The following is a 27,623-nucleotide window of genomic DNA, read 5'->3' as shown; positions in this document are numbered from 1 at the left end:
GATATTGTAAAATCTCCATTCTCTCCCCACTCCAGGAGAAGGTTACTGCAAAATCCCCATGCCCACCCCACTCTTGGGGGAAGGATATTGCAAAATCCCCATTCCCTCCCCACTCCTGGGGGAAGGATATTGCAAAATCTCCATGCCCACCCCACTCCAGGGGAAGGATACTACAAAATCTCCATTCCCACCCCACTCTGGGGCCAGCCAGAGATGGTATCTGCCAGTTCCCCGAACTACTCAAAATTTCCACTATCGGTTCTCCAGAACCTGTCCGAACCTGCTGGATTTCACCTCTGGTTGGTGTGCCTGCTGGAGTTCAACATATCTGGAAGGTCAAGAGATGACTCTCTCCTGCCTAATAATAATAATAATAATAATAATAATAATAATAATAATAATAATAATAATAATAATAATGATGATGATGATGATGATGATGATGATGATGATGATGATGATAAGGAGAAGGAGAAGGAGGAGAAGGAGGAGAAGGAGAAGGATGATGATGATGATGATGATGTTTCCGAGGTATATTGTTTAACATGGAGATTCCAGTTAGCAGGCAGGGAGGGTAAACCTGGCTGGATTACAAACAACCCAGCCAATGTGAGAAACAATGGTGGTTACACACCCCGAGGTTTCTTTCTCTCTTAGGCAATGGGTACCGACTACTTCCTTTTAATGAGGAGCCACAGAAATTAAATTCTGCTTGGCATATTGAATTAAAAGCACCGGGGATCTCCCAGGAACAGTCTTGAAACGTCAAACAGGGATTTCCGGATTGGAAGAAGAGAGAAAAAGACCATCCTCTTCTCCCAGAAACCTTTTATAAAATTACCCAATGGAAACGAAGTCCCAATGAATTTAATAAGGTGCAGGCTTATGCAGGGAGGTATTTACTTCTCAGTAGATATAGACGCTGAGCTCGTCGATCGAAAGGTCGGCAGTTCAGCGGTTTGAATCCCCAGTGCCGCGTAATGGGGTGAGCTCCCGTGACTTGTCCGGCTTCTGCCAACCTAGCAGTTCGAAAGCAGGTAAAAAATGCAAGGAGAAAAACAGGGACCACCTTTGGTGGGAAGGCAACAGCGTTCTGTGCACCTTTGGCGTTGAGTCATGCCGGCCACATGACCACGGAGACGTCTTCGGACAGCACTGGCTCTTTGGCTTTGAAACGGAGATGAGCACCGCCCCCTAGAGTCTGGAACGACTAGCACATATGTTTACCTTTTAGATATAGATTTTAATGCAGCCTTCAGTCCTTCACTGACCAGGTGGTTCCTTGAATTTGGTCCAGCATCAGGGGTGAAATCCAGCAGGTTCTGACAGGTTCTGGAGAACTGGTAGCGGAAATTTTGAGTAGTTCGGAGAACCGGCAAATACCACCTCTGGCTGGCCCCAGAGTGGGGTGGGAATGGAGATTTTGTAGTATCCTTTCCCTGGAGTGGGGTGGGCATGGAGATTTTGCAATATCCTTCCCCCAGGAGTGGGGAGGGTTATGGGGATTTTGCAATATCCTTCCCCTGCCACACCCACCAAGCCACACCACGCCCACCAAACCACGCCCACAGAACCGGTAACAGAAAAGTTTGAATTTTACCACCGTACAGCATGCTTTCATTCGGCAGCACACAGCTAGACTGCGTCGGCACTACATGCTTCAGCAGACCTGTCAAACTCCTAGTGGATGCATTTTTTTACAATATTCCCCTCTCGGTTAGTTTTGACCTTGGCACGTTTTGGTGACTTAATGTGTCGAGGGAACCCAGCTAGTGACCTGATGAATGGCATCAAATTCAAAGAGAGAGGGGGGGAGGGAGGGGAGAGAGGGAGGGAGGGAGGGGAGAGAGAGAGAGGGAGGGGGGAGAGGAGAGGGAGGGAGGGAGGGGAGGGAGAGAGGGAGGGAGGGGAGAGAGGGGGAGAGAGAGAGGAAGGGAGGGAGGGGAGAGAGAGAGGGAGGGAAGGAGGGAGGGAGGGGAGAGAGAGACAGAGAGAGGGGGGAGAGAGGGGGAGAGAGAGAGGAAGGGAGGGAGGGGAGAGAGAGAGGGAGGGAAGGAGGGAGGGAGGGGAGAGAGAGAGAAAGAGGGAGGGAGGGAGGGGAGGGAGGGAGGGAGGGAGGGGAGAGAGAGAGGGAGGGAAGGAGGGAGGGAGGGGAGAGAGAGAGAAAGAGGGAGGGAGGGAGGGGAGGGAGGGAGGGAGGGAGGGGAGAGAGAGAGAAAGAGAGAGGGAGGGAGGGAGGGAGGGAGGGAGAGAATTTGAAGGATCTGATTGGATGATAAATAGCCAATCGGTTGTATTTCCACCTCCTCCTCTCCTCGGGGGACAGGCACATCACATACACACACCCGGAATCCACCAATGGTGGATCAATGCTGAGTCGTCACGTGAGGGGTTACTGGAAAGTAGAATGAAGTTTTGCAGCGCATTAAGTAGGAAACCTGCTTACTTTGGGCGGAGTTTGGAGAGCCAGCACCCAGCTTCTTCAATCTTGGTTTGAGGGTACCAAAAGACCAGTGATGGGTGATTAAGACAGAATATGAGCTCCTAATTAACTAGTTTACACTCCGGTGTAAACCTGGCCTCGATTTCCACATTTCCCCCTTATTCTGAACAGCACCTAATGCTTTGCAATAATTTCTCGCTCGATCTCTCGCTCTCTCTCCTAGATCGTTTTTATCCGTGGGTCTTTTGATGGCTTTTCTTTGTACCTTTCCCGACCTTATTATGTGTTTCAATTTCAATGGGTTGGCGCGGGCTAAGTCATCAGACCAATTATCTCTACCTGCGGGGTGGTGGGGTGGGGATCCTGCATCTGAGAAAGCGTAATCCAGATTTCTTCATTACGAAAAGGAGACAAAGCAGGGGTGAAATCCAACAGTTCTGACAGGTTCTGGAGAACCAGTAGCAGAAATCTTGAGTAGTTCAGAGAACTGGCAAATATCACCTCTGGCTGGCCCCAGAGTGGGGTAGGAATGGAGATTTTGCAATATCCTTCACCCGGGAGTGGGAGGGAATGGGAATTTTGCAGCATCCTTCCCCTGGAGTGGGGTGGGAATGGAGATTTTGCAATATCCTTCACCCAGGAGTGGGAGGGAATGGGAATTTTGCAGTATCCTTCCCCTGGAGTGGGGTGGGAATGGAGATTTTGCAGTATCCTTCCCCTGCCACGCCCATAGAACCGGTAGAAAAAAGATTTGGATTTCACCACTGAAACAAAGTACAGTAATAATACCAACAGTCGCCGTCATCCTGAGGTCTTCTCGGAGAAAGCGCCCGAAATACCCTAAAAGATGCGCAGCGGCTAGTTTACGGATCCAAATTAAGCTTCGTCTGACCAAGACATGGGGGGAAAAAGAAAAGACAACTTAAGTTCCGAAAAGCTCCGAAAGTTTTTTCATTTCTGGTCCTTCCAGGCCCCACTGAGTAGTCCGAAGGAGAAGCCCAGCTTCCATTTCGAGCGGAATCCCTTTCGAAGTAAGCGGATTCCTTCCGGCGGCGCTTTCCCTGCATTTTACGCATCGTAAAAATGTCAAGATACCAAATTAAACGAACGTTGTTTCGGAATCGGGGCGAAGACGAAGGGTTTCCATAAAAATAATAAAATAAAATAAAATAACCTCTTTCGATCCTAAAGGTGTTTTTTCTTAGGCAACTGGACTTTCTTCGTTTTTTGCTCGAAGAGGTTTCGCTTCTCATCCAAGAAGCTTCTTCCGTTCTTCAGTTCAGTTGAACCGAAAGGAACTTCTTGGATGAGAAGCAAGGAAAAAAACCAAAGAAAGCTCAGTTTTCTTTTGAAAAAGCACCTTTTTCGGACAACCATGACCGGGATGACTGAGAATCTCCATAGACTTCTCTTTCTATAGGCACAAGCACCACGCAGCGATCCCGGGGCTGGCAATCTGGAACTGCGCCATCACCCGGACAATCTCCGCCGAAGTCAGCGGGGCCGGGCGCTTTGTGTGCCAGTCGGTTATCCTCAGCCCCCCAACCCCCTCCGTTCCTTTGTAGGGGCTTCCCCGAGTCTCTCTCCCCATGTCAATAAATCAGAACCAGGCTCGGGCTGGGGTCGCCGGGCGTTGCTCACAGCTGGGCTTTTTCTTGCGCCCCGCAGAAAAAGAGGCAGGTGGGCGGGAGTCGGCAGGCTGAAAGGGAAGGGGGGAGGGAGCGCATCACCGCCCGGCTGCTGGTTTCCCTTTATTTCTGTTATCCTTATTTCTTTCTTTTTTTTTAAATTTGATTTATATGCCGCCCTTCTCCGGAGACTCAGGGCTGCTTACAATGCGTTAAGCAATAGCCTTCATACTTTTTGTAGATACCTGCTTAGTAGGGCTTTCGGGGGGGCCCCTAAGCGGTGTTCTTTTTTATACAAAGTCAGTTTATTGCCCCCATAATCTGGGTCCTCATTTTACCTACCTTAGAAAGGATGGAAGGCTAAATCAACCTTGAGCCTGGTGAGATTTGAACTTGCAGTAATTGCAGGCAGCAGAAGTAAGTGGATGTTAATAACAGTGCTTTAGTCTGCTGAGCCACCAGAGCTCATTTTTCTTTATTCTTTATTGGCCAAATGTGATTGGACACCCAAGGAATTTGTCTTTGGTGCATATGCTCTCCGGGAACATAAGGAGAATAAAATACATTCATCTAGAATTAATGTCACAAATTAATATTGGTAGCACAGCTGACCTCAAAACAGATACCCATAATAATACAATAATTATGGTGACGGGTGAAAATCAGGCACAACGACAAAGAGGTGGTAAGTTTTGAAAGTTATTCTGACTAGGTGGCTCAGTGGCTAAGACACTGAGCTTGTCGATCAAGAAAGGTCGGCGGTTCGGCGGTTCGAATCCCTAGTACAGGTCTCCTGGGTTGGACTAGATGACCTCCAAGGTCCCTTCCAACTCTGTTACTGTTAGTGAAGACAACTTAGTTCGAAAAATGAGGCACGGCGCGTCTGTGGGAGACGTTTCAGTCACTTTCTGCATTTCTCTGCAGCCCTTTGAAAGCAGATCAGAGACTAGAACAGGGCTCTCCAACCTCGGCAACTTTAAACCTGGTTTAAAGCAAAGCTGGCTGGGGAATTCTGGGAGTTGAAATCCGTCAGTCTTAAAGTCAGCCTTGGTAGTACAGTGGTCTAAAGCACCCTGTTATTAAGACCAGCTGCCTGCAATTACTGCAGGTTCGAATCTCGCCAGGCTCAAGGTTGACTCAGCCTTCCATCCTTTCTAAAGTAGGTAAAATGAGGACCCAGATTATGGGGGCAATAAACTGACTTTGTATAAATATACAAAAAGGATGAAGGCTATTGCTTAGCGCATTGTAAGCCGCCCTGAGTCTCCGGAGAAGGGCGGCATATAAATCAAATTTAAAAAAAAAAAGTTGCCAAGGTTGGACTAGAAAGACGCGAGGAAGGCTCCGGGCCAAGCTCGGGAGAAAAGTAGCTCGGAGGATGCCCAGCTTTGATTACCAGTAGGAGAGGAGACCTCCCCCCCCCCCGCTTCAGAAAATGTTGATCTTGGACCCGCTGGGTCGCGAGGAGCCTGGAGGGCAGGCAAGTCCCTTCGGGGGGGATTTTCAGGGTCTCCCCCCTTTACTGGGGGGGGGAGAGGAGCGGGAGACTCAGCAGGGCGTAGCCAGAGGGGCAAGAGGTTTTGGCGAACGTCCTGGCGGTTGGAGGCATCACTTCACAACAAAACACTTCTTATTCCGCTGAGTGTTTGGCGGTGAAGACAAACCTGGTTTTCCATATCAATTCACGGGAGAAATGTTGTCTCCACGGCTGGAGGAATCCTGACCCAGAAAGTCTGTAGGAAGGAGATTTTTTTTGTGGTTCCTGTCAAAGCCTCAGGGAAAAAAGCGAACGAGGAAGGAAAGTGCCTCTTAAAGGCATGATAGACGCCCTGTTCGTAACCCTGACGTTGGAAGGAAGGAGGGAAAAAAGGACGGAAGGAAGGAAGGAAGGAAGGAAAGAAAGAAGGAAAGAAAGAAAGAGAAAGAAAGAGAAGGAAGGAAAGGAAAGGAAGGAAGGAAAAGAAAGGAAGGAAGGGAAGGAAGAAGGAAAAGAAGGGAAGAAAGGGAAGAAAGAAAGAAAGAAAGAAAGAAAGAAAGAAAGAAAGAAAGAGAAAGAAAGAAGACAAAGAAAGAAGGAAGGAAGGAAGGAAAGGGAAGAAAGGGAAGAAAGACAAAGAAAGACAAGGAAGGAAGGAAGGAAGGAAAGAAGAAAGAAAGAAAGAAAAGAAAGAGAGAAAGAAAGAGAGAGAGAGAGAGAGAGAGATTTCATCCAAGTTAAATCGGTGTTCCATCCCGGTGCCTTTTCAAAACGGCGCCCTGGCACCCTCCACCAGTCGTGGATTTCAAAGCCCATCATGCACGGGTTTAAGAGGAGCTGACGCCCCAAAAACAACCGGAGTGTTTCTGCCTAGGAAGGCTTCTGAACCCAGCAAAATAATAGCCAGTCCTTTAATATTAACGTGCCCGGGTTTTTTGTTGTTGTTGTTGTTGTTTTTTGAAGCCCAGGATATCCAGCAATTGGAGAAAGAGTTACTAACGACTTCCCCGCAATATCCCCATATAAAGGAAATTCCATCCTCCAGCCTTTACTCCTACCCCAAGAAAAGGGGGGCGGGGGCGCACAATCCCCTTGGTTGGGAAGACACCCCACTGAGAGCCCCTCTAGGCACTCTCACAGCAAAACGGGGGCAGGCAGGGGGCGCCCCCGGCTAAGTGCCTAGATCAGGGTCTCCAACCTTGCGCACTTTAAGCTGGCTGGGGAATTCTGGGAGTTGAAGTCCGCCAGGCTTAAAGTGGTCGAGGTTGGAGACCCCCGGCCAAAGATTGTCTCTGCCCATTGACCCGGTTGGGGGTGGAAGAGGAGAAAGAATACCTCCCCCGCCCCCGCTCCGCAGCAGGGCGCCCACGTCTTCCAAATATCACCACAAGCAAGAGTCGAAATCCGCTGCCTCCGGTTCGCTCGGGGCTTTTTACGCGCAGCGCTGGCAAAGGCTGAGCTGGGGCGTCGAGCCTCATTCCCCTCTTCCCCCAGCCCAGCCTCCCGGCGCCGAAGGTCCAGCAGAAGCTGGCCACGTCGCTTCCCCGGGTTGTGCCGAGAAAAAAAAGTAAAAAAAAAAAAAATCTGCCCCTTCGCAGCCCTCCCGCGAAACTCTTCCGCAGCTGCCGTGGGAATTGAACAGCAGCTGCTCTGCCGTCCCAAACAGTGGCGGCTGGGGAGGGGAGAGGAGGGTCACTCCAGGTGCCCCCTCCCAGCCAGACTATATTTATTTATTTGTTTGTTTGTTTTGTCAAGCATGTATGAGAAAACAAGTATGTATGAACATAACATATATATGCATCTAAGTATAAACAGGTATAGGGACATGGTGGCTCAGTGGCTAAGATGCTGAGCTTGTCAATCGGAAAAGTTGGCAGGTCGGCTGTTCGAACCCCTAAGTATAGGTCTCCTGCGTGAGCAGGGGGGTTGGACTAGATGACCTCCAAGGTCCCTTCCAACTCTGTCACTGTTACACTGAGCTTGTTGATTGAAAGGTCGGCAGTTCAGCGGTTCGAATCCCTAGTGCCGCGTAATGGGGTGAGCTCCCGTGACTTGTCCCAGCTTCTGCCAACCTAGCAGTTCAAAAGCATGTAAAAAATGCAAGTAGAAAAATAGGGACCACCTTTGGTGGGAAGGGAACAGCGTTCCGTGCGCCTTTGGCGTTTAGTCATGCCAGCCACATGACCCTGGAGACGTCTTCGGACAGCGCTGGCTCTTCGGCTTTGAGACAGAGATGAGCACCGCCCCCTAGAGTCAGGAACGACTAGCACTTATGTGCAAGGGGAACCTTTACCTTTTATAAACAGGTATAAGTATCTACATAAGAAATGAGTACAAATAAATGGGGACAGTAGGATAGGGACAGTAGGCACGATGGTGCACTTATGCATGCCCCCTTACAGACCTCTTAGGAGTGGGGTGAGGTCCATGGTAGACAGTCTAAGCTTAAAGTTTTGGGGGTTAGAGGATGTAGCAACAGAGTCTGGTATACTGGCATCGTTTAGACGGGGGGGGGGGATGCAGAAGAACTAGGTGGCTCAGTGGCTAAGACACTGAGCTTGTTGATCAGAAAAGTTGGCGGTTCGAATCCCTAGTACAGGTCTCCTCCTCCTTCCAACTCTGTTACTTTTACCCAATGGGGGACAGGCTCCTTGGGGCAGCTGGGGTCACCTTTCCAGACCCCTGTGGGGATGATGGGGGTCCCGGAGGGTTACTTCCATTATTGTCGATGCCAGCGGAGCTTTGCAGAGGGCACAAAAGATGGCGGTGCTGAAGGCATCTATTTCAGTCCTTCATTTCTCCCTCCAGTGTGGGGAGGGGTGGCCCCCACCTGGAAAGCAGAGCGCCTGGGAAGGCCCTCTTAGGTAAGATGTGCATTGAACCCCGAGCCTTGTCTTTCTTTTTTTTGGCTCATACCAAACACGGGCCTGGCTAGGGCAGATGGAAACTTTCTGGAAAGATTTCTCTTCTTCTCTCTCTCTCTCTCTCTCCCTCTCTCCCTCGCTCCTTCGCTCCCTCTCTTGGAAAAAGAGGTTTCTTTGGAGTGGAACGTCTGGTCTAGGGACGTCTTAAGAAAGTGCTTGATCTTGAAAAGTGGGACAATTGCAGAGGCTCAAGCAGTTTAGTGTGACAGCAAGACGGGCAGTGTATAAATTTAATAGGGGAGGAGAGGGGAAGGGAAGGGAGGAGGGGAGGGGAGGGGAGGGGGAGAGGGAGAGGGTGGCAAACATTGGTTCTAACTTCTTAAGCACAACTCCATTTATGGTTGTCCATAAGTGCTTAGAGGCATTTTTTATATTTTGTAGAACGATTGTATGGCCTTTTTTGGGCCACTTTTATTAAGCGAATCACTGCACTTCTTAACTGAGTCAGGCAGTCATTCAGCGAATCTGGCTTCTCCCATTGACTTTGCTTGTTGGAAAGCTGGGAAGGTTGTGACTTGCAATCACATTGCAAAACTCAGCTGCTGTGGCCTAGAGGTTGAGCTCTTGCCTCACAGTCAGGAGGTTGTGAGTTTGATCCTAGGTAGAGGCAGAGGTAGGGTCAGGGTTGGACTAGATGACCTGCAAGGTCCCTTCCGACTCTGTTAAATCTGTAAGAGGACATGGCTCTGGGATGCTGGAACTGTTGTAGATACATTCCAGTTGCCCAAATTTTGATCATGTGACCGTGGGGATGCTGCGACAGTCATAAACGTAAGGACCATAAATGTAAGCCACTTTTTTCAATATCGTCGTAACTAAATGAATGGTTGTAAGTGGAGCCTGTAGTCAACAAAGATGGCATAGCAGAAGTCTGCTTTATTTTATTTAGCCTCCCGCCAGGGGTGAAATCCAGCAGGTTCTGACAGGTTCTGGAGAACCGGTAGCGGAAATTTTGAGTAGTTCGGAGAACCGGCAAATGCCACCTGTGGCTGGCCCCAGAGTGGGGTGGGAATGGAGATTTTGCTATATTCTTCCCCCAGGAGTGGGGAGGGAATGGGGATTTTGCAGTATCCTTCCCCCAGGAGTGGGGAGGGAATGGGGATTTTATAATCTCCTTCCCCTAGGAGTAGGGTGGGAATGGGGATTTTATAATCTCCTTCCCCCAGGAGTAGTGTGGGAATGGGGATTTTGCAGTATCCTTCCCCCAGGAGTAGGGAGGGAATGGGGATTTTGCAATATCCTTCCTCCAGGAGTAGGGAGGGAATGGGGATTTTGCAGTATCCTTCCCCCAGGAGTAGGGAGGGAATGGGGATTTTGCAATATCCTTCACCCAGGAGTAGGGAGAAAATGGGGATTTTGTAGTATCCTTCCCCTGCCACACCCATCAAGCCACGCCCACAGAACCGGTAGTAAAAAAAATTTGGATTTCACCACCGGTTGGGATGTCTTCAGACTTCCCACTCCATCCCAGCCATCTTCCTACTTGACGTTTGTGTACGTGTGAGTATCTCCTCGGCTGTACTATTGCACGATGTGTGATAAACATTAGCAAATAGGATCCCGCATTAAATTTAATTTCATTCCACTCTGCCAGCCTGGAGCAACGATTCCCTTCATTTTCATTTTTTTTCCCCCTCCTCTGAATTCCCACAACTCCAGCCTCTTTGAATTCCAGGTTTAATTAACAATGCTCATTAAATGAATTTTATTCCTTTCTTTTAATATTACTCTGCCACCTGTCTTTAGACATGGAGGGCTGGCTGTTTATTCTAATTTATTTCTATTAAATATGGGCTTATAAGGAACCACGAAAGCATGCTGGCTGGGGGAAGGGGTCGGGGGGGGGGAAACGGGGTGGCTGGAATGGGGGGTGTCATTCAGAAGAGCCTTTGCTCTGTTCCTACCACCCATCTCTTCTCTTCCTCTGACAAAGAAATGGCTTTTCTTTCTTTTTTTCTGAATTTTTTATTTTTTATTTTGAAACAAAAACAACATAAAAACATCATCCTTTCAAACAATTACAGACAGTGTTTCGTCGGTTAAAATCCTTTTGTGCCCCCAAAATCTTCAGAATTTCAATATGTGACACATGTTTCTTTTCCCTTTAAAAAAAAAACACCCAAATTTTTACACATTTAATCTTAATTTCATTTCATATATCATGTTTCATCTCCGTGTTTTATTATCTAGCCATTGATAAAATAAATCCCATATCATATAATATTGTTTATCTTCCTGTTCTCTTATTTCAAATGTCAATTTGCTCATTTCGGCACAATCCAACATTTTCTTGATAATTTCTTCATCAGTTAATATCTTCTCTCCTTTCCAATTTTTAGCAAATACAATTCTAGCCGCTGTCAAAACATTCACAATCAAATATTGCAATTCTTTATTAAATGTCTCTGGTAAGATCCCTAATAAAAATATCTCTGGTTTAAGTCAATATATGTCTTTATCATTTCTTCCAACCACGTGTGTATCTTAGTCCAATATCTCCTTGCGTCTATACATGTCCGCCACATATGGTAATATGATCCTGGGGTCTGATGACACTTCCAACACTTCTCTGATTTATTCTTAAATATCCTGGCTATTCTCGTCGGGGGTAAATGCCACCTGTAAAACATCTTATACAAATTCTCCTTATATGCTGTAGACAATTATACGACCACAATTTTTGCCAAGAAATGGCTTTTCAAGGGAGGCCCGTTTTCCAGCCGACCCCGTTTCATTTGGTAAAATTGGATCAGCCATGCTATATTTTGCAGTGATTTTCCACATCATTCTTAAAACCTGTTACCCATTTAGGCTGCATAAAAGGCTGATCTTTATTGACTGGGAAAGAGCTGAAATGAACTTGAAAGAAGATGGATGGAGCTGTAACGCAGGAGGCCTCGGGGAAAAGTCAAGATGGCGTCCTGCGTAAGCTAAGCCACAAAGGAGGCATCTCTGCGACTGCACTTGAAAAAGAGAAAAGCCGACTATATCAAAGCAACAATAACCAAAAATGACACCTTTCTCTGCTCGTTTCAGTTTGCCTTACATTCCCGCACAGAGCCTCCATATCAGGGGTGAAATGTAAAATGTGTTACTACTGGTTCTGTGGGCGTGGCTTGGTGGTGGGGGTAATGTGACTGGGTGGGCGTGGCCAACTTTTTTTTAAAAAAAGACTTTTCAAAGCATTTTTTCTAATGCTTTGAAAAGCCTCTGGCGATCAGGCAACTCAGCTGGGATCGTCAGAGACTGTTCAAAGCATTTTTTTAACCACCTCTTCGGCCAAGAGGTTGCGGGAAAAAATGCTTTGAAAAGCCTCTGACGATCCCAGCTGAGCCGTGCGATCATCAGAGGCTTTTTTTTTAACTTTTAAAAGCATTTTTTTGTTCGAAGAGGTTGTAGAAAAAATGCTTTTAAAAGTAAAAAAAAAAAAGCCTCTGATGATCCTGCGACTCAGCTGAGCATGGTGGGGGCGGGGGCGCAGGGATTTTTGCTACCGGTTCTCCGAACCAACCATCGCCATCGCTACCGGATCAGGCGATCCGGTCTGAACCGGGAGCATTTCACTCCTGCTCCATATGCAAGATCAGTATTCTCCAAATATCAGGCTCGACAGCAGTGGTCACCAACTGGTGTGGTCCACGAGAACATTTTGGTGGTCCGCAGAAAAATTATCTGCATTTTTTATATTGCACTAAATCAGGGGTCCTCAAACTACGGCCCCTGGGATGGATACGTGCAATGAACGCTTGTGTTGCTGCAGAGAGTCTCCTCCTTCGGGGTCTTTTTGTGCGGGTCAGAGGGGGGCAGACATTCTGACTCGGGGGTCTGTTTCAGCCTCCTGGTGTGGGGCTTTGGGTGAAGGCTGGAGGGAAGCACCGCTGGTGGCGAAGAGCCAGAGGGCCTCGTTCCAGTGGGACTGTATCATGGCCTGGAACTGGCTGACCATCTCAGCCCACTGAGCCTCCATGCGCCTGGCCTTGCACTCCTGCAGGTCTTCTCTCTGCTTGGAAAATCTTTTTTAAAAAAATTTGATTTATATGCCGCCCTTCTCCGGAGACTCAGGGCGGTTTACAATGCATTAAGCAATAGCCTTCATCCTTTTGTATATTTATACAAAGTCAGCTTATTGCCCCCACAAACCGGGTCCTCATTTTACCTACCTTAGAAAGGATGCAAGGCTAAGTCAACCTTGAGCCTGGGGAGATTCGAACTTACAGTAATTGCAGGCAGCTGGTGTTAATCACAATGCTTTTAGTCTGCTGAGCCACCAGGCCCTTCTTGCTTCTATGCTCCTAGTCCTCAGTGAGGTGCTTCTGCTGAGCCTCTTTCAGATCCAATTTGAACTGAGCCAGCTGTTTTGCTGACTCTTTCTCGTGGTGGCTGCTTAGCTCCAACAACTGCTTCCTATTGGGGCCCTAAGGAGCCCGGGCGGGGAGATGAGGAATGGCTAGGAGGGGTGGGGTGAGTAGAGAGTGGTGAAGTGCCCCTAGACATGAGTGATATCAAGGGGGCCATGCCCACCCATCACATGACCACCTAGACGCGCCCACCCAGACGGTCATTAGGCAGATCATATTAGTGGTCCGTGGAATTTAAAATTATGAATTTAGTGGTCCCTGAGGTCCAAAAGGTTGGGGACCCCTGCTCTAGAGCACAGCAATTTGGAGATTGTATCCAAACCAGCAGGCATATACAACTTCAGTGGTTTCCAAGGGAAATGTTCAGGGGTAAAATCCATTTTTTTTTTACTACCGGTTCTGTGGGCGTGGCTTGGTGGGCGTGGCAGGGGAAAGATACTGCAAAATCTCCATTCCCACCCCACTCCTGGTGGAAGGGTACTGCAACATCTCCATTCCCTCCCCACTCCTGGGGCCAGCCAAAGATGGTATTTGCCGGTTGTTCAAACTACTTAAAAAGTCCGCTACCGGTTCTCCAGAACCTGTCAGAACCTGCTGGATTTCACCCCTGGAAATGTTCCAATTGGATGCCAGGGGAAGGGATTCCCTGATGTGTTTTCAGATTGCCGTACCTGATGGTTAGAATCAGACTGTCCATGATGTGGCTAAGTTGCTGAACTAAAACTCCCAGCATCCTTCAAATATGGACCACACTAGCTGGGGACATTGGGAATGATAGTTTGACAGCATCTGGAAGAGTGTATGTCTCACATCCTGAACTGTGCAAATCAGGGGTGTCTGCAGGATATGGTTAAAAAAAAAAAGACACTAAGATTGAAGCTCTGTCTGGTTTGTTTTTTTTATGTATGTTACATAATTCTACATGTATGTAGAATTACATCTGAGCAGTTTTCTTTACTGTTCCGCACCTGTAGACAGAGATCTTGCCAAATTAAAGAAACTACCCTGTTTCCCCAAAAATAAGACCCAACCGGAAAATAAGTCCTAGCATGATTTTTCAGGATACTCATAATATAAGCCCTACCCCCCAAAATAAGCCCTAGTTAAGATTGTCAGCCAGATGGATGCATTTAGTACCGTATTCCCTCCAAAATAAGACCTAACCAGAAAATAAGCCCTAATGCGTCTTTTGGAGCAAAAATTAATATAAGACCTGGTCTTATTTTCAGGGAAACATGGTCCTTGCGTCACTAAAGGTGTATTCTGAGCATTGGTAGGGAGGAGCCTTCTTAACTCTCTACCTCCCGACCAAATTACCTAAGCTTTGCTGTCTCTTTGCCCTCTGGAATTCAGGCTCTCCCTCCTGGGAATCCAGACTACATTCCGCCACAGTTATGTGAGATATGTTAGAATGGGTGGAAGGTACGGTGGCTCAGTGACTTAATAATACCGGAATGATCTCTGCTCCAGTAGTTCAAGCCCTGACACGGTTTGTCAGGGTGAGCTCCTGTCACTCGCTGCAGCTTTTGTCCACCCAGGGGTGGGCTTCCAAAATTTTAGCAAGGGGTTCTCTGCCTGGTTGCTCTGGGCTCTGGAGGCTTTCCTCAAGCCTCTGGGAGGGCAAAAATGGCCTCCCCAGGCTCCGGAGGCCCTCTGGAGTTTCTGGCCTTCTCGAACTTCCAGTAGGCCCGTTTTTCGCCCTCCCTGAGGCTCCGTGCATGCCCTGCCCTTATCTACATCCAAAACGGGCCATATAAGGACTCCTGGTAGGGGAGGGGCAGGGTGGGCGGGGCCAGCCAGGAGTGGGATTTGGGGGTTCTCCAAACTGCACAAAATCTTAGCTAGAGGTTCTCCCAAACCCCCGTGAACCCCTAGCAGCCCACCCCTGTGTCCACCTAACAGTTTGAAAGCATGTTCTATGCGAGTAGATAAATAGGTACCACTTTGGTGGGGAGAGGAGCAAGCTCTGAACTTTCACCTGTTTGCGATGTTGCTCTGGGGACCTTGGATGATGCTGCACTCATCTTTCTTTCTAGTGCTAAGCCAGCTCGCCCTCCTGTGGCTCACTTTGGGAAGCATGCAAGCATTTCCTACAACAGAGCTGGTAACTTTGGCAGCCAAACTACTACTCTGCAATGGCATTCTGGTCTCCTGGCTAATGTAACAACGCCATACACTAATAATAATAATTAGAATGGGTGGAAATTCAGTCATACCATTGCAGCTGCCCTTTATGACCATACCTTGCAAACATCCTTGGTGCAAATGGAGAAAAAATAATAAAAAAACCCAGCACTCTTTAAAATAAACTTTTCTCAAGATATGAGCTATTCTGCTTTGTGGAATTAGACATGTGTGGCTGGCCCTGTATTGGAGCCCAACATTTGCAAGGTGGAATGTTGGAGCAAATGAGCTTTTGAAGGCATCTTAAAACTCTGTGGCTGGCTTAGATTCCCAGACCAGAAAGGATGACGCAGTCCAGAAGCTGACTCTTAAATTCTGCTGTGTCCAAACTATTCATTCTTTGATATGCTATTTACCTGCAGGATGCCTGTGTGTTTTCCTGAAAAGGCAGCCGCGTTTATATTTTTTAGAAAGTCAAATTTGGCATCTTTGTTTCGGTTTTAGCTTAGTGTGTTGTGTCAACTCAGCCAAGTAGGGCAGTGGTGAAATCCGAACCGGTTTGCTGGCCGTGTATGCACACTGTGCGCCAAATGTGTGCTGCATGCGCATTGCACACCAAATGTGCTCTGTGCGCGTGCACACATGCACAGTGCGTGCCAAAAGGAGGCTTGGGAAAGCAGGATTTCCTGCTTTCTAGCAAAGCGAAATCGCGCGGCACAGCTGATCCGCCCTTACTGTTCTACTTACCTTCCCAAGCCTCCTTTTGGTGCGTGCTGCGTGCGCACACATGCGCAGTAAAAATGTAGGGGGGAAAAGCCATTTGTTTAAGTATGATGCAGTGGTGAAATTCAGGTGTTTTTTTGCTACTGGGCATAGTTTGGCATGGCTTGGTGGGCGAGGCAAGGGAAGGATACTGCAAAATCCCCATTCCCTCCCCACTCCTAGGGGAAGGATACTGCAAAATCCCCATTCCCTCCCCACTCCAGAGGAAGGATATTGCAAAATCTCCATTCCCTCCCCACTCCTAGGGGAAGGATACTGCAAAATCCCCATTCCCTCCCCACTCCAGAGGAAGGATACTGCAAAATCCCCATTCCCTCCCCACTCCAGAGGAAGGATATTGCAAAATCTCCATTCCCACCCCACTCTGGGGCCAGCCAGAGGTGGTATTTGCCGGTTCTCCGAACTACTCAAAATTTCCACTACCGGTTCTCCAGAACCTGTCAGAACCTGCTGGATTTCACCCCTGGTATGATGGATTAGCTATGTTGCAATTGGCTTCCTATTGGCAGAAACCATGGTTTATACGCACAGGGGCTAGGTTCACACAACTTACTCAGCCAAAATAAACCCACCATAGATGCAAAGAGTTCAGCTGTGCCATAGGTAAATGTCAGGGCAGCGTTCACAGTTCTTCCCTTTCCTTCTCTTTCCTTCTCTCTAAATCGGGTCTCCAACCTTGGCAACTTTAAGCCTGGAGGACTTCAACTCCCAGAATTCCTGGCTTTGCTGGCTGGGGAATTCTGGGAGTTGAAGTCCACCAGGCTTAAAGTTACCAAGGTTGGAGACCCCTGCTGTAAATGTCTGAATAGGGAAGATGTGGCAACTAAGGAAAGCTGTAGAAAGTCGGGGACAGCCTTTCCCAACAGGATGTGAATTATGGAAGCTGTTCTCTCTTTGGGGGAAGCTTCCTCCTGCATGGTGGAATTGGCCAATGGCTCACAAAGGAAGAATTTGCGTTTACTTAACATAAGAGTGACCTCTTGTGGTCAATGGTGGTAAGTAACTTTATTTATCTTGTCTTTATTATATTTATAAATAACTCAAGGTGGGAAAAGTATTTAATACTCCTTCCTCCTCCTATTTCCCCCACAACAACAACCTGTGAGGTGGGTTGGGCTGAGAGAGGAGGACTGGCCCAAGGTCACCAGGCTGGCTTTTATGACTAAAGAAGAACTAGAACTCACAGTCGCCCAGTTTCTAGCTGGGGTTTTAACCACTAGACCAAGCTGAGTCTCCTGAACTATCTTTCTTTCTTTCTTTCTTTCTTTCTTTCTTTCTTTCTTTCTTTCTTTCTTTCTTTCTTTCTTTCTTTCTTTCTTTCTTTCTTTTTCTTTCTTTCTTTCTTTCTTTCTTTTCTTCCTTCCTTCCTTCCTTCTTTCTTTCCTTCCTTCCTTCCTTCCTTCCTTCCTTCCTTCCTTCCTTCCTTCCTTCTTCCTTCCTTCCTTCCTTCCTTCCTTCTTCCTTCCTTCCTTGTGGTGTGTTTCTAAGGATCTTACCCAATAACTCCAACACAAAATGTACTTGAATCAGAGTTCTTTATTAATCAGTTATTTCTATTACAGGTGAACATCTGGAAGTGCATCTGGATCCCTGGACCACACCTTATATACCTGGGAGGCGGAGCTAAGGTAAGGAGGGATCAGGGTGAATGGGGTTAACCCTTACTCTGCCATGGGGAAGCAATGTTAGGCATTTATATGTAACATTCCTTCCGTCTTTCTTTCTTTCTTTCTTTCTTTCTTTCTTTCTTTCTTTCCTTCCTTCCTTCCTTCCTTCCTTCCTTCTTTCCTTCCTTCCTTCTTTCTTTCTTTCTTTCTTTCCTTCCTTCCTTCTTCTTCCTTTCGTCTTTCTTTCTTTCTTTTTCTTTCTTTCCTTCCTTCCTTCCTTCCTTCCTTCCTTCCTTCCTTCTTTCTTTTTTCTTCCTTCCTTCCTTCCTTCCTTCCTTCCTTTGCTTCCTTCCTTCCCTCCTTCCTTCCTTCCTTTCTCTCTCTCTCTCTTTCTTTCTCTTCCTCCTTTCTTTTGTTTTCTTTTGTTTTCTTTTCTTTTCTTTTCTTTCCTTCTTCATTACTAGCATCAATTCACAGAGGGGGTGGGGAATCATGCATATTTTGGCTTCCTCCACACTGTAAATTTTACAGCTAGAGCATACTTTTAGCAACCTGTTGGAAGTGACAGTGGCACTGAAAAAAGTGAGTTATATAACTAATCCTCACGCAACTGTTAAAGCATCCCCGTGGTCACATGATCAAAATTTGGGCCCTTGGCAACTGGCAAGTATTTGGAAGAGTTGCAGTGTCCCATCAACATTTGATTGCCTTTTGCAACCTTCTCAGACAGCTTTCGGCATGCAACATCAATGTGGGAAGCCGGATTCGCTTAATGACTGTGTGATTCACTTAACAACTGTAGTGATTTGCTTAACAATCATGGCAAAAAAGGTCATAAAATCAGGCACGACTTGCTGAACAACCGCTTTGCTTAACAATGGGAATTTTGGTCCCGATTGCGATGGCAAGGTGAAGATTATTTGTAATGTGGTTTCTTTGGGTTCAGGCAGTGGTGAAATCCACATTTTTTTACTACCAGTTCTGTGGGCATGGCTTGGTAGGTGTGGCAGGGGAAGGATACTGCAAAATCCCCATTCCCACCCAACTCTGGGGCCAGCCAGAGGTGGCATTTGCCGGTTCTCTGAACTGCTCAAAATTTCCGCTACCGGTTCTCCAGAACCTGTCAGAACCGGCTGAATTTCACCCATGAGTTCAGGTGTTATGCAAACCCATCAGTTGATCTTGCTTTAGCAAAGCACGGGAAAATAAAATGTGACTTCCTTCACACGTGCAAAGCCAGCTTTGTCCTTCCATGTGGCAATGCTCCTTTTTGTAGATTCCTATAGTACTGAGTTTGACCATTTTAATCCACACAGATAACAGAATAACAGTGCTGGAAGGGACTTTGGAGGGCTTTTAGTCCAACCCCCTACTCAATCAGGAGGCCCTATACTGTTTCAGGCAAATATCTTCTTAAAAACCTCCAGCGATGGAGCACCCATATTCCCTTCTGGAGGGAAGCTGTTCCATTGATTAATTGTTCTAGTAATTGGCAGATTTTCTCCATCATGTCCCTAACGAGGTCCTTCAAGTCTTCCAATAATGCTCCCATCCCTGCTGTAACGGAATCCCTCCTTCTCGCTGCTGATCATCCTCTTCTCTTTCCTTCTGCCTTTCCTAGCGTTAAAAGCAGGACTGAGCAGCTATGGCCCTTTTATGACTTGGACTTCAACTCCTGGCTGGCTCAGGAATTCTGGGAGTTGAAGTTCACAGGTCATAAAGGCACCATGGTAGTCTATCCCTGCATTAGAGCCTTCCCTAAGAAAGTTGGCTCTTCGTGTAATGCAGAGGTCTTCAAACTTGGCAGCTTTAAGACTTGTGGACTTCAACTCCCAGAATTCTCCAGCTAGCATAGCTATGCTGGCTGGAGAATTCTGGGAGTTGAAGTCCACAAGTCTTAAAGCTGCCAAGTTTGGGGACCCCTGTAATGTTTCCCAAGTAAGTAAATTGAGTCTAGTCATTTGTGACTTAAATGAGAACTCTAGAAGATTTGTTTGGTGAACCACTTGTATGTTTTCTTGGCTGTCCATGTTGCTCTCAGGAATCTTCTCCAGCAGGAAGGTCCGAAAACGTCAATATGATTCCTTCCGATGCTTCAAAGGCCAACCACAGTGGATCAGTGGATCAGATTCACTGGTTCTGAACTCAGTTACTCCAGCAAAACTGGGCAGAACCCTGATCCTTTCCATTAATGCAAGACAAAGGTTTAGATTAATAATACCAGTGGCATTTCTGGTGTGACTAGAAGCATCTCATCCAGTGGTAAAATTCAAAAATTTTTACTACCGGTTCTCTGTGTGTAGCTTGGTGGGTGTGGCAGGGGAAGGATACTGCAAAATCCCCATTCCCACCCCACTCCTGGGGGAAGGATACTGTAAAATCCCCATTCCCACCCTCTCCAGGGGAAGGATACTGTAAAATCTCCATTCCCACTCCAGTCATGAGGGAAGGATACTGTAAAATCCCCATTCCCACCCCACTTCTGGGGGAAGGATACTGTAAAATCCCCATTCCCACCCCACTCCTGGGGGAAGCATACTGCAAAATCCCCATTCCCTCCCCATTCCTGGGGGAAGAATATTGCAAAATCTCCATTCCCACCCCACTTCAGGGCCAGTCAGAGGTGGTATTTTCCGGTTCTCTGAACTACTCAAAATTTCCACTACCAATTCTCCAGAACCTGTCAGAACCTGCTGGATTTCACCCCTGATCTCATCCCAGAAAGGTCTTTACTGGCTCACTGCGGTGTAGTGTAGTGGTTAGCAGTGGCCTAATAACCAGGAGAGTGTGAGTTCTAGTCCTGCCTTAGGCATGAAAGCCAGCTGAATGACTTTGAGCCAATCTTTCTCAGCCCAGCCCACCTCACAGGGGGTGGGTGGGTTGTTGTGGGAAAAATAGGAGGAGGAAGGTGTATTATGTGCGTTTGCCTCCTTCAGTTTCTTAGAAAGTAATAAAGGTGGGATAAAAATCTAATATATATATAAATAAAACAAAGGTAAGAGGGAAACTATAGTCCTATCTCCTTACAAGGCTGGGCCAGTTAAAACTATGGATCTATCCCAGTGGTGAAATTTTTTTACTACCAGATCTGTGGGCGTGGCTTGGTGGGCGTGGTGTGCCTTGGTGGGCGTGGCTTGGTGGGCATGGCAGGGGAAGGATACTGCAAAATCCCCATTCCCTCCCCACTGCAGGGGAAGGATACTGCAAAATCTCCATTCTCACGCCACTCATGGGAGAAGGATATTGCAAAATCCCCATTCCCACCCCACTCCAGGGGAAGGATACTGCAAAATCTCCATTCTCACGCCACTCCTGGGAGAAGGATATTGCAAAATCTCCATTCCCACCCCACTCCAGGGGAAGGATACTGCAAAATCTCCATTCTCACGCCACTCCTGGGAGAAGGATATTGCAAAATCCCCATTCCCACCCCACTCCAGGGGAAGGATACTGCAAAATCTCCATTCTCACGCCACTCCTGGGAGAAGGATATTGCAAAATCCCCATTCCCACCCCACTCCAGGGGAAGGATACTGCAAAATCTCCATTCTCACGCCACTCCTGGGAGAAGGATATTGCAAAATCTCCATTCCCACCCCACTCCAGGGGAAGGATACTGCAAAATCTCCATTCTCACGCCACTCCTGGGAGAAGGATATTGCAAAATCCCCATTCCCACCCCACTCCAGGGGAAGGATACTGCAAAATGTCCATTCTCACGCCACTCCTGGGAGAAGGATATTGCAAAATCCCCATTCCCACCCCACTCCAGGGGAAGGATACTGCAAAATCTCCATTCTCACGCCACTCCTGGGAGAAGGATATTGCAAAATCCCCATTCCCACCCCACTCCTGGGAGAAGGATATTGCAAAATCTCCATTCCCACCCCACTCGGGGGCCAGCCAGAGGTGGTATTTGCTGGTTCTCCGAACTGCTCAAAATTTCCGCTACCAGTTCTCCAGAACCTGTCAGAACCGGCTTGATTTCACCCCTGATCTATCCTTCATAGCTTCCTTATTTTCCTATTAGTTTTCAGGCCACAAAGACAAATTCTACATTATTTACTTTTTGAGAACAATGTCTTCACAAGGGTTGCTAACGTCTGGCTAAATTCAGGCAAAATCCCGCAGGAATGGATGATAGAAAGTATTAATCAGACTTGATATATCCAATATCTGTTATCTGATACAGTCCTTTATTAGTGTCATAGTTCTTAATGGTATAGCCTACTGTTTTTAGCTTTGAGATATTCTTGTTATTCGTTGTTTTTATTGCAATTATTGTTTTTAGACTGTTGGTTTACGGTAGTTTTCATTTTCTATAATTGGAAACTAATAAACTGTTATTGTTTTGTGCTCCATAGTAACCATGGTTTTATGTTCTATGCCGCTGTTGTACAATGTTGTTTCTTACTGCCTACATAGCTTTAGAGGCCAAGAACAGGCCCACGTGGTTGTTAATCTGCTGCTACTTGGGGAGCCAGCCTACACTTTTATCAAGTTGGTCAAAGGTAAAATAAAGTTGGTTGCAGAATCATTGCTTCTCTTCTCATTTCATATACACCAAAGACAAATTCCTTGTGTGTTCAGTCATACTTGGCCAATAAAGAATTCTATTCTATTCTATTCTATTCTATTCTATTCTATTCTATTCTATTCTATTCTATTCTATTCTATTCTATTCTATTCTTAATTCCCTTCCCCTCCCCTCCATTCCTTATTCTATTCTATTCTATTCTATTCTATTCTATTCTATTCTATTCTATTCTATTCCATTCCATTCTTAATTCCCTTCCACTCCACTCCTTATTCTATTCTATTCTATTCTATTCTATTCTATTCTATTCTATTCTATTCTATTCTATTCTTAATTCCCTTCCCTTCACCTCCCCTCCCCTCCATTCCTTATTCTATTCTATTCTATTCTATTCTATTCTATTCTATTCTATTCTATTCTATTCTATTCTATTCCATTCCATTCCATTCCATTCCATTCCATTCCATTCCATTCCATTCTTAATTCCCTTCCACTCCACTCCACTCCACTCCTTATTCTATTCTATTCTATTCTATTCTATTCTATTCTATTCTATTCTATTCTATTCTATTCTTAATTCCCTTCCCTTCCCCTCCCCTCCCCTCCATTCCTTATTCTATTCTATTCTATTCTATTCTATTCCATTCCATTCCATTCTTAATTCCCTTCCACTCCACTCCTTATTCTATTCTATTCTATTCTATTCTATTCTATTCTATTCTATTCTATTCTATTCTATCCTATCCTATCCTATCCTATCCTATCCTATCCTATTCTATTCTATTCTATTCTATTCTATTCTATTCCATTCCATTCCATTCCATTCTTAATTCCCTTCCACTCCACTCCTTATTCTATTCTATTCTATTCTATTCTATTCTATTCTATTCTATTCTATTCTATTCTATTCTATTCTATTCTATTCTATTTTACCAGGTATGTTGGTTCCTGCAGTTGTAGCTTAGAGACTTTGATTAGCCACTAAGAACAGGCTTCCAAATCTCTGATCTCTTTTGCAGTATCATTTTACTGTTGTTTTTTAAAAAAAATCAAGTTCCTGCCCATCTCACGGATACAGCAACCAAGACGACGTGCAACCTATTTTTACCTCCATCCTCACATGAACAGCCAAAAAGCATTTTCCTTTCTCCCACTCTGGGCTAGAAGTTTCTTAGCTCCTGTTGCCAAGTTCAAACAGTTGGGTACCAACTGAGTTTTTTTTCGGGATGGGGGTGGTACCTTTAAAGTCAATCTTGATCCTTTTTTATATAGGCCTCCCATCCTTTTTTTAGCATTTCCCCCTTTTCTTCTTCATCACATCCAGGCAGGTGCTGCTTAGTTTGTCTGCTTGGTTTAGATTGGATTTGTGTCAGGACTTTTTTAAAAAACATCTTCACACTGCATATCGGACATAAATACAATGGAGAGAGTCCCAAGATATTTTACGAGAAGAGTCCTCCATTCCTCTAACTGCAGTAAAATACCTTATGCCACCAGACTCCAAATTTTGGGCTTAGACAACTTAGAACTACGCCGACTTCAGTCTGACCTAAGCATAGTACATAAAATTATCTGCCACAATGTCCTTCCTGTCCATGACTACTTCAGCTTCAACCACAACAATACACGAGCACACAATAGATACAAACTCAAGGTAAACTGCTCCAAACTCGATTGCAGAAAATACGACTTCAGCAACAAAGTGGTCAATGCCTGGAATGCACTACCTGACTCTGTAGTTTCTTCCCCAAACCCCCAAAACTTTAACCTTAGACTGTCTACTGTTGACCTCACCCCATTCCTAAGAGGTCTGTAAGGGGCGTGCATAAATGCACCAGCGTGCCTACAGTCCCTGTCCTAATATTCCTTTTTACTTACTCTTTTCATGGATTCAAATTATGTTTATGTCAGGTTTCAATGTTGTCTCAAATAAAATAAATTGCATTCCCAAACAGATAGTCTTTGAAGAAATCTTTCATTTTATTAAGCACGACAATCTGGCCCCGATCGTGGCGTAGCCAACTCTGACTTCCTGACCCCAAACCCTCCCTTTCCATTCCCCAGTTCTCTGCGTCTCATTGGCCTTCTTCCAAATCACTCTCCCCATATCTACTACTTAAGCTCCCAGGAATGTCCCCCCTCCCATCTCATCTCCTAGGGGATATTATCTTCAAGGAAAATAAGTAAGAAAATAACCAAGAGCCTTAGTAGTACAGGGGTTTAAGGCACCCTGTTATTAAGCTTATTAAGACCAGCTGCCTGCAATTACTGCAGGGTTCGAATCTTGCCAAGGCTCAAGGTTGACTCAGCCTTCCATCCTTTCTAAGGTAGGTGAAATGAGGACCCAGTTTGTGGGGGCAATAAGCTGACTTTGTATAAATATACAAAAGGATGAAGGCTATTGCTGAGCACACTGTAAGCCGCCCTGAGTCTTCGGAGAAGGGCGGCATATAAATCAAATTAAAAAAAAAAAAAGTAGGTGAAATGTCAAGCGTCCTCTTGTCAGCCGCCCCCTCTTCTCCTTCTTATGTCAGCACTAGAGTAAATGCAGGTTGAAGTGCTGACAGTTTATACTTGTACCTATTATCTTATATATGCCTGACAAATAAACTTAAGATGATGATGATGATGATGATGACCAGTCTGGAATTCCACTATACCTGCCCATCCAAATTAACCAGAGCTACCTGTTAGCTTTTGAGATTTGCTGAGGTAAGCTCATTGATTTCTTAAAAAAATAAACAGGGTCTCACAACTGGCAAAAAAATAAATATATAAAATGTTCCCTTGTTTGCCAGTTTAAGGGCAGAACTGTTACCTCTACCATGAGTCCTTACATGCTGTCAAATACCGTTTTGTCTTGGGTCCTTGCTGCAGTCAGTAGCATGAGCAGGGCAAAGTGCCCAGCCAGAGGAAGAGGCTGGGTTGGTGCAAAGGGCATGGATTTTTTTTTAAAGGGAAGGTAGAGAACTCTGCACAAGGCCAAAAGCAGGTAAACAGAAGACGACAATGCTAGAATGCGCCCATAAAATGGCATGTCCATGATATAAAATATAAAAAGAGAAAGGGAAAGCAATGCATGGGGTGGGGGTTATACTTTATCTCTGTACTTGAATTCTTGTCCTAATTGAGAGCCAGTTTGTGTAACAGTTTGTGCAAGGGAGGCGGTGGCTCAATGGCTAAGATGCTGAGCTTGTTGATCGAAAGGTTGGCAGTTCAGCGGTTCGAATCCCTACGCTGTATAATGAGGTGAGCTCCCGTTCCTTGTCCCAGCTTCTGCCAACCTAGCAGTTCGAAAGCACATAAAAAATGCAAGTAGAAAAATAGGGAACACCTTTGGTGGGAAGATAACAGCGTTCCATGTGCCTTTGGCATTTAGTCATGCTGGCCACATGACCACGGAGACGTCTTTGGACAGCGCTGGCTCTTTGGCTTTGAGACGGAGATGACACCGCCCCCTAGAGTCGGGAACGACTAGCACATATGTGCAATGGGAACCTTTACTTTTACCTTACCTTGTGTAACGGTGAAGGCATCAAGCTAGAAACTGGGAGGCTGGGAGTTCTAGTACTGCCGTGGGTACAAAGCCAGGTGGGCGACCTTGGGCCAGTCCCTCTCTCTCAGCCCTAAGCAGGAGGAAATGGCAAACCACTTTTGAAAAACCTTGCCAAGGAAACTGCAGGGACTTGTCCAGCCGAATCAGAGATGATTGAACAGAAGAAAAACTAATATTTTAGCTGTTGGCTGGGAGTTAAAAAAACTGGGTGCCCAACTCATCTAGAAGGTGGTGAAGAACACCACAGTGGGGACTGGAAACCGCGTTGTCCATTTTTCCTGGAATAATAATTTGGGTGCTGCTGGAAGAGAGCACTGGAGGCCTGGGCCCTTTAGTTGCTTCTAGCAAAGCTTTTTAAAGAGACAGCCAGTTTAGTGTAGTGATTTAGGCCTAGAAACCAGGAGATTCTGAGTTCTAGTCCCACCTTTGGTGTGAAAGCTGGCTGGGTGGCATTGGGCCCACTCCTTCTCTCAGCCCAGCCTGCCTCACAGGGTTGTTCTTGTGGGAAAAAGAGGACCGAGGAGTACAGGTAGTCCTCAACGTACGACCATTGAGCCCAAAATTGATGTTATGTGAAAAATTTGTTAAGTGAGTCTTGCCTCATTTTACGACTTTTCCTGACACATTTGTTAAGTGAATCTGGTTTCCCCATTGACTTTTGCTCGTCAGAAGGTTGCAAAAGGGGATCACGCATGAATTCCAGGACACGGCAATCATCATGTGAACCAGTTGTCCAACATCCAGATGTAAATCATGTAACCACAAGGAGGCTGCAAGGGTTGTGTGAAAAATGGTCATTAAGTAATTTTCAGTGCCATTTATGGGTGAAATCCAGCAGGTTCTGATGAACTGGTAGCGGAAATTTTGAGTAGTTCGGAGAACCGGCAAATGCCACCTCTGGCTGGCCCCAGAGTTCTGTGGGAATGGGGATTTTGCAGTATCCTACCCCTGGAGTAGGGAGGAAATGGGGATTTTGCAATCTTTCCCCCAGGAATAGGGAGGGAATGGGGATTTTGCAGTGTGGGGAGGGAATGGGGATTTTGCAATATCCTTCCCCCAGGAGTGGGGAGGGAATGGAGATTTTGCAGTATCCTTCCCCTGAAATGGGGATTTTGCAGTATCCTTCCACTGGAGTGGGGAGGGAATGGGGATTTTGCAGTATCCTTCTGCTGGAGTGGGGTGGGAATGGGGATTTTGAAGTATCCTTCCCCTGCCACGCCCACAGAACCGGTAGTAAAGAGTTTTGAATTTCACCGCTGGTGCCATTGTAACTTTGAAGGTCTCTAAGTGAACTGTTGTAAATCAAGGACTATCTGTGTTACATTTGTTCGCTCCCCCCCTCCCCTTTGAGTTACAAACGGGATAAGAATCTAACAAACCCCTTGAAGCTTTTCAAAAGTTTGGAGTGGCGGCCCTGCAGAGACATCTCCCCGATGAAGAAGAGAAAGACAAGACAGGCGCTCGTTAACAAGACAAACCACTTTTTATTCACGGAACCGGAAAACACCAGGAGAACAACTCAAGGCCACAGCTTCACAGGCTGAACCATCCTCCAACTCAAGAACACGGTACTGTAATAGTTACCAGCTGCATGCAAGAGCCCACATGCTGAAGAACACAAAGAAGCAAACATCCACAATCCAGAGAGTCTAAATCCCGCTTTGATATGTTGGCCCCAAGGAACCCATCTTGTTCTTTTAACACAGAGGTCTTCAAACTTGGCAGCTTTAAGACTTGTGGACTGCAACTTGTGGAGTTGCAGTCCACAAGTCTTAAAGCTGCCAAGTTTGGGGACCCGTTAACAGGAAGGCCATTTGATCCTCTTTAGTGCCCAACCTCCCTCCTCCACCCGGACCCCTTATGGGTGGGGCAGGAGAGGGAGGGAAAATACAGGTATTCACCCACCTTCCCTGGACCGCTCACCGTTTCTTTGTAGGATGATTTCTTAAAAAAACAAACAAAAAAACCCCCCACCTTCTTATCCTACTTTTCATTGATGAAACCAAGTCCCAAGCAAGGAAGGGACATCAGGATTGCTTTCCGTAGATTTTCATGATTGTTCTTGGTTCAAATCAGTGCTTTTCACAACCTGGCAACCTTTTAAGGTGGAGTGGACTTCAACTCCCAGAATTCCCCAGCCAAGTGCTGGGCTGGGGAATTCTGGGAGTCGAAGTCCACCGGCCTTA

At 46.3% G+C, this 27,623-nt stretch overlaps 1 long non-coding RNA gene across 1 annotated transcript in view; it reads left to right on the top strand.

Annotated features, from left to right (window-relative positions):
- LOC148112415 (uncharacterized) overlaps positions 1-26,942 on the top strand; it is a 31,549-nt gene extending 4,607 nt beyond the window's left edge. The window contains exons 2-3 of the long non-coding RNA XR_015729428.1: positions 17,300-17,365; positions 26,826-26,942. This is a non-coding gene — a long non-coding RNA (uncharacterized LOC148112415). The remainder of the gene's footprint in view (positions 1-17,299; positions 17,366-26,825) is intronic.
- The last annotated feature ends 681 nt before the right edge of the window (positions 26,943-27,623 follow it).

Source organism: Pantherophis guttatus, chromosome 10, assembly GCF_059756535.1.
Source record: "Pantherophis guttatus breed Tessera chromosome 10, ASM5975653v1, whole genome shotgun sequence".
Taxonomy (NCBI): Eukaryota; Metazoa; Chordata; class Lepidosauria; order Squamata; family Colubridae; genus Pantherophis; species Pantherophis guttatus.
This window is presented reverse-complemented; position numbering and strand designations above follow the sequence as displayed.